We start from the raw sequence: 19,428 nt of genomic DNA on the forward strand, positions 1-19,428 counted from the left end.
TATGATTATATCAAAATTATATCATGATTACTTTATCAAGTAACGATTCCATTACTTTGCTGAAATATTGTGCAAGCTAAAAATTTGTCTTGTTATCCACAAATTGTCTGAAATTTAGAAAAAAACAACCGAAAACGATGTCGCAGATTGATGATGCGGCCGTGCATGCAACATCATTGATACGCGCGGTGACGGCGAAAAAGAAAAATCTGAAATTGCGTTTAATAGCTGGAAATATCAACATTATTTTGAGTTCATCTCGTCTAAATCAAAGAATATTGTGGTTCGTTGTACGTTATGTGCAGGAAACAACACATTCTCAACTTTTACTGTATCTTTTGTTAACTAAAGTAATTAGTAATTGATTACTCATGAAACAAAGTAGTTAAAGAAGTAATTAGATTACTTTTTAAAGGAGTCATCAGTAATCGGTAGTTGGATTACTTTTATGGAGTTACCCCAACAACACTGTCGCCATCACTGTGAAAGTCACGGTGGAATCTTGAGCATGGGGATCTACAGTCAGTATCAGGAAGTGCCTGGAATGGATGTGAATGCTCAGTCTCCAGTGGGTAGCCCTTACCGCCTCTGGGACTGACTTCATATGTGAATAAAGAAGTGTTCAAACGTCCCTGGCACAGACCTCGAGAGGAATCTGTAGTCGGCTCACAGTGGGCCACGTGTATGGCAGCGCATGACGCTCTGAGTCCACGCAGCCTGTGAATGAAACGGTGATGAATGACTGACAGGCCGCTATCACCGGGGTTTTGGGGACCAAACAGAGGCTCTGGAGAGGAGCCGAGGAGGGAATGACGAAATCGGACAGAATTTAGTCTTTACACAACTACCTTGCGCAATTCACAGCTTGTTGACTGGGCCGTTTCCCCGACATTGACGTTGAATAAATGAAATCACCGCAAGGTCCAACACCCCCTGCTCAAGCCTGCTGTTTGTTTTCTAAAGTCATTTTTATTTTTGCATGGGTCAAGGTTCCATTTCAGGAGTGGGAGAGAACCGGCACTGCGAACTTGAGATAAAGTAAAGTTTAGGAGGGAAAATGTGGACGCTGCTCTGAATGTATACCCTCTATGGTCTATTACACTTCACTCTGACAGAGAGAACCCATACTGGTGCAGCAATCTCTAATTTAACAGCAGCTCTAGATGCAAGTCTCGACATAACCAATGTGGGCGGCAGAAAGCATTTTTTTTTTTTTTCTCTGTTTCTCTTTCTAGTTTTTCAGGGTTTTTTTTTTTTCTTTTGTTGCTGTGGATTGTTTTTCAATGATGGACCGGATAAGTTTCAGATACAACCAACCGGAACAACTGCTGCAGGCGGCAGCCAAACAGAGGTCAGCCATTAAAAAAGCAAATTAACATTTAGTGAAGTTGCTTTATTAAAATCAGTCTATCTAGGTGCCGTGTGTACAAGACTTTCTCTTGAAGTTTTCAGTACTTCTGTTAAGGCCACTGGCTGCTGCCAACAACCCTGTATGTGCATTTAAAAGTTTTGTGTTTCATCTCCAATTTTCATCAGGTTTTCTCATTACTGTTGCCGACGTAATAGACCTGTTTGTCAGTTTCTGTTAAAATTTTGATTAGCAACCCGTTGGCAATTATCTGAGGCACTTGCACTGATTTGAGCCAAAGTTGGAGTTGAAAACTGAAAACTGCCACATGCAGCGTTTTAATTTGTTAGAGAAATCGAGAGTTTTAGGGATGTTCTCGTATTTTGACTCTTCCCGTTTGTAGTTTTGACTCGCCTTGCCTATAACGTGACACCTACGTTTTTTTTTTTTTCACCCATCCATTTCCATCTGGGTTTTATGTCGCTCCCATCTTCCCCCGTCGAGCCAGGTTGTTACAACCTCCGTATACTTAGACACTAAAAGCTAATGGTGTATTACTGCCGTGCTGTCTGCTTTCCACCAACTTAGACAGGCAACATTAAGGTGTCAATGGCGGCAGAAGTCTGCATGCATGAACAAGAAGAATATTTGGTTTAATTTGGATATATTATTTTTTTTACAATGCTTAGGTAACCCAAGAGCAGGATGTGTGTGATGGTGTGGATAATTTTGACTTGGTGTCTGGGTTTTTACGAAGTGGTTATTGCAGGGGAAATGTTGGAGGGGAACAAAACTCAGACATTCAAAGGGATGAGTTGCCCTTCTGATGACTATGCTGTTCACTTTTTAGATCAAAAGAGACAAAAAAAACCACCACGCTGGTCTAACTGTCACAGCTGACTACGCTTTCAGATGGTGCTGGAGATTGCCAGCAAATTGATTGGCGCTATAGCTGCCGCATTTGCTGATATCCGACTGTTTGGCAGCAATGCGGTTTACATTCTAAACAGGCTTCAACCTTCCCTCTCGCCCCGCTCACCCCGACAAACAACTCCAGCCCTCGTATATCAAAGGCTGGACTGCAAAGGTGATCCCCTAAAAACTTCCATAAAACATGCACTCGTCCCAACAGCTTCGGGTGTGAACAGAAGACAAAGATAACCTTCAGGGAGGAGCGGGATATATTGTGCAAATGTTTTATTTATTTATTTTTTGACACGATGCGGCGTGCGTGAAATGTGCCATTCACTCTGGAGATATTTACGAAGGCTGGAATGATGTGATGCGAAATTCATGGTACATTGTGTCGCTCCGAGTGCCTTCGGGGTGCAAAACGCTGCCGATTTTCTAGCCTTCCAGACAGTTAATTGCATCCACAAATTCTCCCTTGAGTAAAACAGCTCCTGATTACATGGCAAGGATGAATGCCAGCAGAGCTCGAAGGACTGAGATGTCACTTGCAGTTTTGGGACGTGTCGATGTGGATAAATCATAATTGGTGTTTAAAAAAAAAAAAAAAGAAATTGAGGGTGAATGTGGGACAAATTGCTGTGCATCAGCTGAAGGCCTGATTTCATTCATTTTCCCAGAGGAGTTACATGTTAACGTCATAGTAATAAAGGCACTAATATCATTGCATGACGTCAGCAGAGGAACCTTAACAAGATTGATTGTTCCAAAGCTGTGGAGACCTCTGGGAAACAGTGTGCTTAACCCTATGTTCGCAGCCTCTTGTAAAAAAAAAAACTGTGGTGAATTCTTCTGGTGGCTTCGTGTGATGTAGATGTTGAAGGAGTCTTCACTGACACAGACTTAGTTGTATATAAAAACTGGTTTATTTGCAAAGAAGTCAGAAGTCAGTCAGGCACCTAGAAAGCCTGGGGATGTCTCTGGGCCAGATGTGAGCAACTCCGATGATGCTTTGTTCACATCACCTTTTATACCTCCCCGCAACCAGGGAGGAAGATGCTAGAAGTGGGGGAGAATGTATACAGTCCATAGTTGCACCCCCAATGACCATCTGGTTTCAATTTGGTGGACGTTGGCAACAACAAGACCATATATGGACCCCGACGTCCTTAGGGAAGGAGTGCAGCAGCGGGTTCACTGCTGAGTTCACATCAGGCCATACACATAAGATCACATGATGTCATATACATAGATTCAGATACTACAAAACAAAGAAAAAAATTTGTGCCGGCTTTAACTGCACTGTGTAACTTTCACGCACGACCCGACACGGCTTCCTGTATCGTCATTACAGGACGAACCACTTTACTGACAACGTCACGCGTTTATTTATAGGCAGTCTTACACACTAGTATTACAAATTCATAAGATTGTAAAATGACGGAATGGAACCCAATAAGTAACCTCGATGAAAGACAAAGTAATAAAAGTGTTGAACGTCTGCTACGTTATTGCCAATGTCTGTTTTTCATATTGGTGTTTTTCCCGAACACATACGAGCGCTCCAGCTCGGCGACTATTTGTATTTTCCCACATCAATAAACTAGCGCTGCAGCGTGTGTTTACTTTGCCACTTCGCCATTTCCACCCAATCAATGCGACGTTGCGTCGTCTGAACAGTTGCTGTAGGCATTACAGCGACACGAGTTTATAACCTGTTGTGATATTATAACCATTATTCACCACATCATTTCCAAGCAATTTTCACGACGAGAATGATGAACCAACTGCAAAACACTGCCGTCTGTCAAAGCAATACACAATCCTTGTTTGTGTAATTGTAGTTGTCTGTCACGTTCAAAAGAACAATATAACAATATGTAAAACAAACAAACAAACATGTAACGCATGTCACTTTACCTTGTCGGTGGGCATATTTCCGAGCGATTCTTCACTATGCCGGCTGTGTCAACAAACCTACGTGAAGGACTCGTATTTTTCCTCTTTACGACACCGGCAAAGAGCATTTGCGGTTCTCAACCAGGAGGGAGTAGTAATGAGTCCAAGTTACCTAGAGCTGCTTTAAAATAGCCTTCAAAATGCCCCCCCCCCCCCGATTATTGTCTTGATGGGACACTTGGAACATCTGTGTGCTTTCTGACGATAGCCCAAGGTTATCCAGTGAAGCAATGTCAGATGATAAGGTCTTTCCCGTAAAAGCCCTTCGAACAGGGGAACCCTCCCCCTTTTGCCTTTTACCTTCATGTCTTTAGTTTACATCTTTATAGAAGAAGCGAGATCCTCCAGATGGGATCTGGTCACACATCCCAGACAACATTGACCAGCTTGCACAGATGAAAAACAAAAAAAAAAAAATTGGCTTCATTTCCCTTTTAACCGATTAAGACAGCTTGAAATGGAAAGGTGATGCATTCATTTTCATCTTTTATTTTCATTCCAAGCAGTACATTGGCACATCCACGCATGGTTAACTGCGAAAAACACAAGAAACTGTCACAGGATGGAATGTTTATCCCTACGTTCAGATCCTCCAGCCATGAGGAAGATGCATTTATAACATTTGTGCTGTTTGAAACAGGAGAAAAACAAGGACACAAGTTGATCTGAGACGGTGGAACAAACAGCTGGCTGAGGGTTCTGTCACCAACGTCAACAGCCCTCTCTGTGACGTCACAAGTGTTGATCTCCAGCATGTGTTGTGAGATTCAGAACACGCAGGGTTGTTTTTTTTTGTTGTTTTTTTTCATTTGTGGAGGTGTTTTAATATTGTTGGATTGTAGGAACAGCAACTGTTATTGTTGTCAGAAACCTGTAAATCAGTCAGACTCAACGATGGAAGGCTGCTTTTCCATTTCCTATACAGTCTATTATCATTTTCAAGTCATTGTATTCATTAACAAAGTGCGCTTCCGTTCTGCGTGAATCAGAACGCATAGAAAGGCCGAAAACGACCCCCGAAAAAGAAAAAAGGAAAAAAAAAAAGAAGCGTGTATCCTAACCCGCTAGGTGTCAGTGGCAAAGGGAAAAAGGCGCGTCTCTGCCTGCAAACCCCGCCTTGATCCTGGTGACTTCTTTGCAGTCGCCGCATCCCCTGCCTGCCTCTGTCAGTAACGAAGGTAACTCCGCGCGTAAAGCTCCGAGACACCGGAGCGACTCCGCGCGGTCTCAAACCTCCTCTCGCACTGCCTCGCGCTCACAGAACTGGACAGACGAGGGGGAGAAAAAGAAAAGAAAAGAAAAGAAAAGAAAAGAAAAAAAAAAAAACAAAACCAACACACCCCAATTTTCTGCGTTTTCGTCGAGATTTCCCTTTTCCTCAAAGAGTTTCTACAACCATTTCATTCGTTCGTCGGCTATTTATTATTTACTTTTAGTCCTTATTGGCTCTCGCCGGTGTCGCTTATTCGCCCATCCTTGACTGATGTCTCGCACCCCAGCCGCGTCACGGACTCGCTTTATTTATAAAGAGTGAAAAATGTCCAAGGAGCGGGACGGATACAGAGCAAACTGTGGATGTTCTTGGAATTAACAACCGGTGCCCGGATGCGAAAAAACGAGGATTCGGTCAAACTTATGGCGTGAAGGTAAGACATTGTTTGTGTTTTCTTTCGTTTTTCTTTTATTTATTTATTTATTTTTTTTATACAATGCGCGAAACTAAGGAACTGAAGAGCTCCAGGCACTCTCAGTCGGCGCCTTCCACCCCTCCAATAAACCCTAAGAACGTGTGTCTGGGATTAAAGGTGGGCTCTTATCGGCGACTCCAGGTGATTTGCTGGATGAGAGTCTGGAAATAATAACTTTGCGAGGTGAATTTGTCTCTTGCCCCCCCCCAACCTCTCCCAGACTATTTCACTGCGCCCTTCACACCGCCTTGGAACACTTGGACCGAGTCCCTGGGAGATAATTGCGCTACTATTTACGTGTGTAAGGGAGGGACATTATGTGGATTGTTTACATTATTGATCAGATGTGGCATCCAGTGCGGAGCGACTGCGGGCAAACAATCAGAGCTGTCTGCTAAATCCACTCCGGGGAGATGGGGAATAATGAGAGAGAGAGAGAGAAAAAAAAGAAGCAAAACACATAATAAACGCTACTTTGGCGATTTGTGGTTCGCCCTGGGCGCGCGCGCGCCCTGATCGGGATGTCAGGCGTCTGCACGGTGCGCTGCGCTGCGCCCCACGAGACTGCTCCTTCCTGTTGTGTTTGTGTTTGTGTTGCTTTTATTTTGCCAATACGAATTCGAGAGACCGGTTTTCCTCGACTCAGCACAGCGGGAGTGGGGCGGGGGCGCAGGTGACCGCTGCTCATCCTGTAACAGCTCTGCTGCTGCTGCTGCTGCTGCTGCGGCTGCTTCAGCAGCTTTACCAAGTTAACAACAGTTGACAGAATGAACGAGGCAACTGACACGAGGCGCTGGTGCGCAGCTCTCATAACCTTGCGCGTGCGTCTGACACAGAGGATTTCATAGCGACCTTGTCAGCACTTGGAATGCTCGCGTAGCCCAATGTGGTCGCTTCATTTTTCTTAAAGCCACTGATGCTTTATTTATTTATTTATTTGTCTATCTAGCTATGGGGATGGATGCACAAACAAACCTTTTTCCATCTGCCCTTCTAAATTTCACAGGAAATGTTTTTTTCCCCACTGATATAGATGTTATTGATCTGCGCACTGCCCTCTGGCCACTTAAATTTGAGTCTGCAAAAAAATAAATAAATAAATAAAAATAAAAAAACAGGATGGAAAGGAAATGTTTTTTTTGTTTGTTTTTTTTGACACTCACTTGGCAGCCTTTCCCAGTCAGCTCTTATCGATCTGCGGAGCTGATGCCACGGTCGCAGCAGCCGACAGATTTGTGGCGTCACATGAACCCAAACCGTGAGAAACAGCCAGATTTCAGCAGAAATAAGTCCAGTTATGTCACCTCCGCAGAATGAATTATTAGCCGTTCGAATGCCTGTGGCACCATTTTCTCCCCCGTGGAGGGAAATGAGTTGCCCATTTCCTGGTGCAGGCGCCATAAGTTAAACATGAAATGATTGGCTGGGGCCATCTATATATAGGCACCTCTACCTTCAGACACATATAGATTCCCTACCTTTGAGTCACTGAAGTGACCTAATTGTAAATATGACTGCCGGAGCTGCGTGCCGCAATTCCGCGGGCAGCTTCCCCCGAATGGGCTCTGCCTAATGTTTGCTCTGGCATTTTGTCTGGGTGCTTGGAAAAAAAAAAGGGGAAACAAGTCCCTCGAATTGATTCAGATTAAGTCTGCTCTGTATGCAGATCATTCGCAATTCATGAACGGCTTAAAATGAATGTATATATTACCGCAACACTCCAGAGGTTAATGCTTAAAATCACTTGAGGAAGCCTTCCAGCCAACACTGACATTCAAATTCAATTTACTGCTCCCAGGGGGGGAAGACGTGCATTCCAACAAAACAAGCCCTGTTTATTAAAACCAACAGCAAACCCAAACAAGCGCTGTTCGGTGGGGGTGGGTCTAACTTAAATATTTTGCCTGTGAAAGCATAAATCATTTTCGAGCTGCCGGTGGAAACTTGCATGTAACACTCTGAACCATGAGATTGAAATCCCAAACCTCTTAAATTTAAAAAGAAAACCTTTGGGAGTCATTAAAGCACATTTATAGAAGAAGCACTTCACCCTTGAGTAAATTTCCTGCCTTCATGTCACGGTTGTGTTAGTATAAAGAGTGGTAGAGATTTTCTAAAAATGAAGAAAAATCTCGGCAGATCTTCTGTGATTTTGGCAAGTTGTAAAAACATCTTCACTTTGAATGCAGCTGAAATTGTTTTTCAATGGAACTGAAGGGATCTAAAAGTGGAATTTTGATGCGCTCCCCATTCCACAAACACTGTAAACATGGATTCCTACAGTCAGGCCATAAATCAGCGATGCTCTATGGAGCACATCTGAAGGTCCGGCTACCGAAGGCCATTACGCCGTCTCTCGTACGTCTCCCAGCAGAAGTGCAATGGTCATGTGGCTCCGCAGCCCGATTGTGCTTTGACAAGTAAATCTTTTAATTGTATTGGCTCGCCGCGTATGTATTGGAGTGGCCTACATTCTCGCTCTCCTGAAGCCCCTTCTCCAACATTTCAAATACGTCAACACACCGGGGACCAGAATCATCTCTGTAAGGATGGAGGAGCCAATTAGGTCCCAAAGCCGATAGGAGATCCATCATGATCTGGTTATCTTCCAGGTTACAGTTATATGCTGTGGAAGATATGTCAGCAGCTGGTCGCTCTGCCTGTGTATTAACAGTGCGTCCACATTACATATCGATTCATACCTTTATACATATGTGTGTGTGTAACACATGCGCATGAATGGATCTATGTGCTAAACGACTGTGGGGAAAGTGTTTTCTTGCCATATTCATTTTGTTTGCATAAATAGACACGTGCGTCACATTTTCTTGAGTAAGCAACACCCAAACCCCATAAATTGCAATTTATGGGGTTTGGGTGTTTGTTCTGAGAGTATGGCATGCAAATTTTCGCTTTTTAATTACAAAATGATTAAGTTACTTATTATGCACAGGTGGCCAACTCATATTTAGAATCGCACCTGCAAAAATGCGTGAGAGTGTTGTCAAGAGACTTGCACAAGTTCTGGTGCGTAAAACCTACTGGAATATATAAATGTTACAAGGCAATGTTGAAATACACGGTGCATCAATAAATAGTTGCATGGCATAAATAAGCAATTCTCTTCCACGTCAAAAGCAGAGAAACAAACCAGTTTAATTGCATGGAGGCATATGCGAGGACCTTTGTGAGAAGCTTGAAGGTCTGAAGAATCTTCACAGCGAGTGGCCAAGGATGTATTTGCCTTGATGCGCAAATGTTTAATTGGATCTCTAATCTCTGAACTTCCTTAGCCTTAGCAAAAGCATTGTAAATTATAAGTATTTTTTGTTCGTGCGCTGATGTTTTTGTAATGCGGCTGTGTGGGACTCCAGTTCTCACGACGTTGCGAGAGAGAGAGAGAGAAGCTTAATAAACAACCATTCAACGAAAGTCAACCTGTGCCTGTGAGCTACGACGTGGACGCGCCCCCTTCTCCCAGTGGTTTTGCGCCATTCAAATGTCGTATTTGGGCTGTCTTTGAAAGGAGGGGGTGGGGGGTTGGGGGGGTTACCAGGTAATCAAATGGAAGTGTGAATTTTTCCATGAGCACAAGCGCTCATCAGCAGTGGACACAGGCACACGCACACCCACTCACACACTACATTTCTATCCGAGGTGTGAAATTGCTGTGGCCGGAGCGTCAGAGGATATCAGACACCTTCTTTTTACGGCCACGCCAACGCGTGCACGCAGACAGACGTGAGGGCTCGGCGCAATCTCGTATTCAACAGGCGAATAAAGCCCTAATTGGCTCTCGCCCTCTCTTCGATTAATCCCGGGAATTTCAGAGGTGCGCCGCGTTTAGATCTACCTCCGAGCTCCACCGGGGAATTCCTGCGAACGTTCCACTGAACAGTGGTAGATCAGCGCGATCGCATGTTGCGGGGATTGCAGGGATGAGTGTTAGAAGAGACGCGGGAGGAAGGAGGATGAATAACAAAAGCAAAAAGAAGGAACAGTTTTTTGTTTCGTTTTGTTCCCAGGAGCGCTCTTGGCAGAACACAAAGAAAACACAAAGACAAATCAGCCAGTTTGGAGGCGTCTCCCTGTTGGCGAAGGTCGTTACTCAGTGCGACTGGGGGCTCGGTTCGATCAGGGTGGCAACATTCTGGTCCCTGCTTGCTTTCACACTGCACTTTGTCAAATGGACCAGAAGTTTTAAATAACGTATTCCCCTCTTTGCCTTCAACAGCACTGTGTTGAGAATTAGTGAACAAGAGGACGAGGTAAACAATGAATAAAAAAACCTGCTCATCAGTTGGTTAATACGGGGCAACCCTACTTGGCGTAATTCGGGACACGTGCTTTGTAGTCTGCATTTTTAGGTGGGCCTCAAGTTTGTTGGCACGCTCACACCTCTCCGAACAAACCGAACCAAACTTTTCGAATAGAGTTCGAGGATTCAGTGCAGATGTTATACGATGCATCGTAAATTAGAGAAACGGTTTAAAAATCCTTCCGACCGCAGAAGATGAAGCAAAGAAGCGAGGACTGAAGACTCTCAGAAAAAACACAGTTTGAACCACCCACTTGATTTATTTATTTATTTATTTTAAAAAAAAGAAGAGAAAACAAATCTGAAAGGTCACAGTGGGATAAAGTAGGCTGATGAGTCCTGCTTGCTTTTTTTCCCCCCTCCTTCCTAACTCTCATGTCAAGTGCCAAATAAAAGCTGAGGGCGCAACCCAGAGCTTTCAGTGGTGGCTTCCTTGACATTTTCCTTGAGTCTGGGAGTCTTTTGTTTGGCGAACAAAGCAAGCACAAGTCCCTCTGCCTCAGTGACCTTTTGCTTTTTATCTCTCTTAAATTATTGCCTCCTCTCATGTTTTCTTCTCCCACTCTTATCTCTCAAAAAAAGCATGCCTCCAAATTGTTGGCCGCAGATCACTGGTAATTAGACGAGTGGCGATATCGCCAGTCTTGACACTGTTAAAAAGGCAGCGGACACAATCGGATTGATAAATGATGCGCTGCACACGCATGGACAACACCACGGCTACATTTTCCATGGGTGAGGGGAATGTAATTATACCTCCTGGAACACAGTTGAAATTCTAAATGAGAGAAATTATGGGGGGGTCATTTGATTAGCTTTCATTTGATAAGGTGATTAGCTAGTTGTAATTGATTATTTCAAGTTCCATATTCACATAATTAACATCATAACATATTCATCACAGACACATACACTCACATACTCTCACACACACGTGTGTGTGTGTGTGTGTGTGTGTGTGTGTGTGTGTGTGTGTGTGTGTGTGATAAAGCGCCTATACTATAATTCATTGCAAAATTACACTAACACAACCCATGACTAAAACCTGGAAGAAACAAAACAATGCAACTGTTACCCAGTTACCCCCAGAGATGTATCTGTACAGTATATTGTATAGATTTGGTCACAATGCACTACACAATGTGGTTCGACCACGTCAGCTTCTACACTATGTCTGTACCTGTACTTTTAATGAGGCTAAGAGCTTCCCTATTGAAAATTCTGGTCTTACCAAACAGAGGACTAGCTAAGCGGATGGGATATCGGCAGAGATGGGGCTGATATGATACTGGTATACGGTCCGATACTGATACCGTAATTTATGCATCAGATATCAGACAGACGCCACCGATCCACATTGCCAATCAATTATTTATTTTCTAGTTTGCACCGGGCTGTGGGTGTAAAACGTCACTTGAGACGGCATGACCGCATCGGTGAACTCACAGTAGAGCCGGTAGACTCGTAGTACGTTCAGCCTGCTCAACGCTTTCTTCCTCTTGAAACAATGAAATGCAAGACAGCAATGTGAAATGTGTGTGAGGTTGTAATGGTGCTGGTCAGCCAACTTGACAAAAGCAGATCGATAATGTTCATTATGTCTTTGTTTTTGTTAGATTCTTTTATTTGAATTCAGCAGCAGCCATTCGCTGAAGTACACCAAGGAATGCAGTTGAGATTAGGAATGTGTTGGACGTGTATCCCTCCATCTGCAAAACTTTTTCTCTGAACTATTTGATTTATTCCTTATCACATGTTAACACATTAGGTTAGCGGGGCGATGCAGTGGTTAGCGTTGTCGCCTCGCAGCAAGTAGGATTAGTTCCCTTCCGTGTACATGTTGAGTGTTGCGTGTTCTCTCTGACTGTGTGGGGTCTCTCCAAGTACTCTGGATTTCTCCCCACATGTGGGGAGGATGCACATCTGGCTGATTGGCTAAACTAAATTGGCTGCAGGTGAGTGTGGACGCTGGTTTGTCTCTCTGCGTGGTCCAGTGATAAACTGGCAACTTGTCTAACCCCACCCCACTCCAACCCCTAGACAGCTTGGATAGGCTGTGGTCGCAAGGAGGAGCGGTGATAGAAAAAGGATGGAATGATTATTGGATTAGGACATGATCAGAGAAAACACGTACAATTGGAGGACAGGAAAGTAGAGATTAATGATTTAAAGTGAGGGAATGGAGCAGAGAAGGCAGACCTACCAAGCTCAGTCCGGATTATAGGACTTTTCGATAGCAACCAGTTGCTAGAGCGGGTGTTGCATGTAATAGTGGACTGAGCAAGTAAAGAAGAGATGGAAATGGGAAGTCCTCCAATAAGGGCCTTATAGATAAACATATGGAAGTCACGTCTTTGAGTTAAGGAGGTCCACCCTACCAGGCTATACAGAGTACAGTGATGAGTGGAATAGGCAGCTCCAGTAATAAATCTAAGGGCAAAACAGTAGATGACATCTACAAATTTGAGAGGAGAGGCAGAGGCATGCATATAAATTATGTCACCATAGTCTAAGACAGCCATAAAAACAGTTCTGACTTTTCTGCAAGTAGAGGGAATTTAGGTTTGTTTTGATATGGAAAATCAGTTTTCTGACTGACTGAGTTGTTTTTTTGTTTTGTTTTGTTTTTTTCTTACAAGTTGATCGATATGGGAGCTGAATGTAAGTTTATCGTCGATCCAAATGCCAGCATATTTATATTCAGAGACGATTTGGGAACCATGTTGAGTGAGGATGAAAAAAATTGAGCATGTATTACCATAATTTGAGAGGAGCATCCATTTAGTTTTTTGTGTGTTCAGGGTGAATTTACGATGAATAAATGCTATCTGGCCCTGCGATGAACTGGCGACTTGTCCAGGGTGTCACCCTGCCTTCGCTCTAAGACAGCTGGGATAGGCTCCAGCAGACCCCCGTGACCCTGAATAGGAATAAGCGGGTATAGAAGATGAATGAATGAATAAATGCTATCTGAGGAGTATTGAAAGAGGCTTGCAGGTTTGTTATGGCTAATTCAGGAGAGCTTGCGATGCAGTATAAGATTGTATCATCTGCGTATAAATGTGCGTGACGATGAATAGACTGTGTTCCAGTGAGTCACACAGATGTGACAAATCTTGAACTTTAGTTTCAAAATATAACAAATTTGACACTGATACCTGTATGTGAAGCCAACACAGGTTTCGAAGAAATCTCTTTTCAATATGTTGAATTTGCACCTGTTTACGTTGCAAATTTGCTCTTTGAACAAGAAACACTGCACCGATATAGCTTTGTGTACAGCAGCAATAACCAGAGTCAGTTTTGAACATTGCCAGAGATCTAGATGCTATATCTATACCTACTTAAAAGAAAAAAGAAAAAATCAGTTCTCCGTGTTCAAATTGAGATGGAGCATCTCTTAATCACAGGTCTGTTGTGTGTTACAGGCGGTGGGTAAAACCCGTGTGCTGTCTGATCAGTTCAAAACTGAATGAAGCTGATTAATCCTGGTTACAGCATATCATTGTTCACACACTCGCCAGTGAAGAGCTTGCCGCATTAATTAGCTGCGGCTTCCATTCATTCTGATGAAAGGTGGATCCATTGGGTTGCCACATCCTGTGCGACCACTTGTAGTCCGACATCGACGGAGGGGAAATTTGGCGGGGACTTAATTAATCAAGATATCTGAAAACGTGAATAAATTTGAATTACCTGCAAACATCTGAATTCTCAATAAAGATCTTGGTTGAGCCCTGCGATGAACTGGCGACTTGTCCAGGGTGTCACCCTGCCTTTGCCCTAAAACAGCTGGGATAGGCTCCAGCAGACCCCCGGGTATAGAAGATGAATGAATGAATGAATGATGTTGGTTAATAGGTTTTCAAGAGAAATCAACAGGCAGCTGTTTTAGGCCAGATCAGATATTATTAAACGGATTGACGCCTGACAAACCCAAGCCTGCTAGTAGACATAAGTCCTACCAAATACTAAAACACTGCTATCTTTTCAAGAGGAAAGTTAAAATCAAGTGGCGGCAGTTTGATAAAAAAGCATGAAGTGTAGAACATCTACGTGGTTCTATTAGCTGCTGTATTCAGATCAGTTAAATGAGTGCTGATCAATCAGTCCAATGCAATCAATCAGTCTTTTACTTTTACAGAACGTTTATAACAAAAGAATTATAACCAATGCATTCGGCAGAATACAATACTTTAGAACAGATTAAATGCCTGCATGGTTGTGCATGTTTTACATTGCTTAGCAATTTGCTTCGTTGAAGGATTTCGTTTTGTCATGTGAAGAAATGATGAGTATTGATCTGGTGAGGTTCAACTGAAGCACGTACAGGTCTTGAATGTCAAATTACTGCATAATTACAGAATTACTCTCCTGGCCATAAATGGAAAGACACCATTTCAACCTGAGCTTGACTTGCTTGATTAAACTGGTCTTGGAGATGGTGGCGAGGCCCTGAAAGTTAAACTATTTGGGGGGGGGGGGGTAACTGTTAGTTGATTTGTTTTGGCAGTTTCGACTGTCCTCCTGCTGAAGAGGAAAAAAAAGCTGTTGGTCGAATCTGTCACATTAGTATGCAGCTCTGATCAATTTAATTTGTTACCGTTCGGCCTCATTGAAATACAGAACGGATCGATAAATCAGTCATCATCATCAAGAAACACAAAATCTCGCCCAGAGGCGTCCCAAGAGGCGCTTTGCACAATCAAACGAGAAAACCAACAGATCTTGAACCACACATTTGTTTATCTTTTCTTCCAAAGTATTTAAGGGCTTTTGAATTTCGCTAAAACGTCTGTACTTTGAAGGGACGGGGGAGTCTTTAAAGACGTTCAGTTTTCCATTCAACTGATGAGAGTGAGAGTTTCTAATTAGTCTCCAAATCTGTTTGGGTCATTGTCTGCTTCCTGTGAATGCCAGCCTGTCTGCCCACGTTTCGCTAAAGCTGATAGCGCCACTGCAGTTGGCCATTGTCTCATTAAAGGACAAAGACGGCAACTGAATTATGCAGAATTTTCATACAGTGACGGAGTGATTGAGGGAAGGATGCTTTTGGGAATGTGACAAGGTCGGGCTCAACGGCGGGTGACGATGTCGGCCGGGCGCAATTTTTGTGGCGCTAACAATGGGATGTGGGTGTTTTTTTTGGATGGAGCTAATCCTGCTGTGAATCCTGACTAGGGCGAGGGATCGGCCGGCCTTCCAGCTTCTCTGGTTTCTCGGGCCAGACTCAACAAATGCGATGGCGATGATGATGAGTTTGCAAAGGCAGTCGATAAGTAAAAAAGCAATTTCTGCGCATCTGTGTCCACGTCTGCATGTTTGTGATTAGCAGATGATGATGATGGAAAAGCAGCCTGTGCTGCGAGCACACGGCAGCACCTCGCGAGAGACTGCGCCGGTTGTTACGGACACCTTAATGAGGGCAACGGAGGCCTGTTGCCTCCCAACATATTTTCTTCCCCCCAAGCGTTTCTTTTTTCTCTACCTGTACAGCTGAGTTTCAGAGCAAAGAGCCTAAATATCCAGTTAAAAACTTTCAAATCTTCGTTTTCATCCCACAGTCCAGTGGAGAAGTTGATCTTGATCCATTTGATTTGAATGATTCATCAAAGACGGCGAGGTAGCCCTCGCTCATTACAGGTCTCAAAATACGTTCATTTTCAGATGAAGGTGCCGTGCAGCAGCCTTGCATGACTGACTTTCTAAAAGCCAATAAAACTCCAATGGAAAGAACATTTAGCCCACCGTTCGCAGCCTGTCCCAAAAACGCATTTACACAGATGGGTACAAACGCAAGGCATTTCAGAGGGTCGAACTAGCAGCTGGCTGGGGATCAGTGGTGTTTTGGAGACCTCTGTGATGTCAGTGGCAAAGTGTTTCTAGAAATGTCTGTGCATGTATGGAGCAACTAGAAAGAAGTGGCAAATTGATTCTTCTCGCTTCTGGGGAATTCACTAGGTAGGGGACAATGAGGGTGGAACGATTACAAATTCCCAATTTGGCTCGTGGAGTTTGTAAATACCTTGTATCACCTACATTTCAGAAATTCAACCCTTGCATAAAAATATCATGTCTTGTAGTCGTGTAAAAACTTAAAAAAAAAAATAAAAATTGGGCCGTCTGATACTTTCTTCAAGTTCAGCCCCCAATGGTGACTTGATCCTACGCCTGTCAAGTCTTAACATGTGATTCATTCACACCATGTCAACATGGATTTATCAGCAATTTTCGATGGACTACAACTAGGCGGAGAGGACTGTAATATGCGCCAAGCAGCGGAATCATGTCCTCAAGGGCATTAATAAAGTATTTATTATCATCATCATGTGAATGAAGAGAACATTCTCGTCAAGAAAAAGGCTCGCTGCCGTGTTGAGAAGCAGACGCATAAAAGAATATATCACATATAGCTGAATGTTTTCGGACTGGCAGTGCCTACACTGGCGTTTACGCCAGCGCGATACATCCCTAACAGACACACGCTGCAAGGAAACATCAAGTCAAGGTCAAGAGTACATAAAGTAGTAGGAGTGGTGAACACCGGGCCACAGTGTCAGAATGTTTGACAAGATGATGTTTTTGCAGTCTGTCACTTTGGTTCCCCTCCCTGACAGCTGTCCCTCTGTGAAGAGTAAGCGCAGGCTTTCAAATTTGTTCCCTAAATGCTATTTCCAGTGGCTCAGCTTATAGGGCGTGTCACTCAAGTCAATGACGGATGTGTCCCTGTTGTTCTGAAAGCACCAGTCGAGGCAAAACGGCTCAGTATCCTGAGTGTAGATGGTATCAAAAGCCTGCTGTCTTGAAAAAGGAAAAGAAAAACTTGCAGAAAAGAAAATATGTCAATGTTTTTGTAAATTTGCAAAGATCTTGAGGTAAAACATTGGGTCCACACCCAAAACAAAAGTAATTGGCAAACCCTTGAGCTTGAGAAATGTCAAGGGTTCAAAGCATTTGCCACACCATGTTATAACCTATGTTGTATGAAAAACTTGAAAGTGAGTTAGAAAGGGTTGCCAGGTCTTGTAAAATTCATCCTGGAAACCTTTAAGAAGTGAAAATCTTATCTCCTGGAGGGTAAGACGGTGCATAATGTCTCTGAGCCATCGAGTGTGCGTGGGCAAGGCTGTCCCCCATTCCATCTGAGCAAAATGGCCCGTCTGGCCAAAAGCGAGGGGAGAGAGAGACCGAATGACGCTCAGTGAATTTACCGTTTTCCTGTTCCATTTCCCAATCGCAGGTGACTTGCAGATTCTGTATAACTGCAGGAGAAATAGTCTGTGATGAAAAGGTCAGGGGTAAACGGTGGAGGGAGACGCGGGCGAGGACGACGATATGGTGATTGTCCGTCTGGACATTGCGGGATTATTATTCCGACCAGGAGAAAGTGGTGGCGGTGACAGAGCGGCTGCATAGTTTTGTGATGAGTCGCTGCTTCACCGTGCGTGTACGCGAGCGTGCACGCCCCGCGCGCGCACGCACATTTTCGTTAAGAGGGAATTCACAAGATAGTCATTGACTTTGCCGCCGTCAATGGTTTTGACCTGGCAACTAAGAGGACTGCAGCAGATAGAAAACTAATTAGGATGAAGACTATCAGAGGGGAGCATCAAACACTTTGACAGTATTGATGGGTGGTAGTGGTGGTGGTGGTGGTTGGGGGGGGGTCGCACTTTAGACAGGCTGGTTCTGGGAATTAAAGCGGGGGGGGGACAACAGCTGCAGAGCCCAGGAAAGCTGGCACAAGGGAACGTCCCTTGATTCCTTTCAGAGCTGCAACTAAATTATCGCAAACAAGCAGGGAAATAATAAGCGGAATCATTAAAGACGAGGCGATTATCTCAAACACCGCACACACGTCTGTAATTGCTTGTGTTCTTTTCCCATCATTTGTGTTGGAAGGTTGTTTTTTTTTTTTAAATCAATTCATATATAATGCTGGGAACCAGTATGGAGCTCCACCGCGCGGCTAATGCGACGCATCGGTGACAGCAAAGCGATAACGGAGGCGCCTTTGCCGCCAATGAACGCCCGCGTGTGCAAATCGCTGGGCGTGGATGCGATGTAATAATAACTTATTAAGTCAGGACGGCGGGACAGCAGTGGCTCAACACCAGCAAACTGTTGATTAGATGGGGCTTATTGTTAGATTAGCGGCACAGTGGCGAGGTTTAGCGCGGCGGCGACGAATCGCCCTGTCACGTGTTCGGACAGGATTAGCGCTCAACAGCGCCAAAGCCCTGGAAATCGTCTTTCTCCTCTTTGCCCCGTGCTAATTAAAAGTAACAAGCGAAATTTGACCTTGCTTTTCAAGTCTGACCGTCATTGTGCGATGTTGTTTGGACGGAAGCTTATGGTACCTCCCCACCTCCCCCTCCACCGACTGTGGACATGTATTAAAAGCATAGCTGTAAACGGTTTAGGATTCCATGCAACACCGTCGTAACCATGCACAAAGCACACCTGCTCCCGTGCTGTGTCCAGGAGCTGTCCAGCCCAGGAGAGGCCAAACACAATCTGAGATGATTTTGCATCTTTAAGGGGAAAAAAAAGGAATCTAGAACTAACAAGAAAAGACACTATGTAGCTATAAAAGGAATAAATCCAACATAATTGACAAATAAAGGGCTAATATGTTATTAATGCAGTCGTTTTAGAACTATTATCAATATATTTATGTTTGTATCACCAGGAGGCTAGTGTGTATTATAATATTTAATTTCTAGTGATTTATAAACAATGATACAAACAATAATATATAACAACTTATAGTAATGAATATATATTTTGTGATAAATAATAATATGCAATAAATTGCAATATAAATGACACGCTATCGAATATGGATATTGCTCTTCAGCCGACACCTTTTTGGTCCATCTTTTACTGACCAAATCAATATATTGTACCATAAGACAAGTATAATAAACTACTGTTACCACTACCCTCACCATGACTACCGCTAACTTGCGCACCTCAGTGCAATTTACAACCAACGATCAAAGGCAAGTCGTTAAGTTTGCTCTTCTAATGTCCTCAACAAAGTGAAACACATCAGCGGGGGAAAACAATAACAAGCGACACCCACGCACAAGCCATAATAGCCGTGGCAACACGCCACCGTCTCTGGGAGTGCGTTGACCTTTTGGAAGCCTTTAATCGGAGCGCGCGTGTCGCTCCCGCCAGCTCCCCGCAAACACCGGTTG

The 19,428-nt window shown here is 43.8% G+C and overlaps 1 protein-coding gene across 1 annotated transcript in view; it reads left to right on the plus strand.

Moving 5' to 3' along the window:
* The first annotated feature begins 5,333 nt into the window (after window positions 1-5,333).
* drd2a (dopamine receptor D2a) overlaps window positions 5,334-19,428 on the plus strand; it is a 45,341-nt gene continuing 31,246 nt past the window's right edge. Inside the window, exon 1 of the mRNA XM_076036051.1 lies at window positions 5,334-5,862. The gene's annotated coding sequence lies outside the window, so the exon portion shown is untranslated. The remainder of the gene's footprint in view (window positions 5,863-19,428) is intronic.

The sequence above is a fragment of the Nelusetta ayraudi genome, unplaced genomic scaffold (assembly GCF_046127955.1).
Source record: "Nelusetta ayraudi isolate G7.1 ecotype Tasmania unplaced genomic scaffold, CSIRO-AGI_Nayr_v1 ptg000048l, whole genome shotgun sequence".
NCBI classification, from domain to species: Eukaryota; Metazoa; Chordata; class Actinopteri; order Tetraodontiformes; family Monacanthidae; genus Nelusetta; species Nelusetta ayraudi.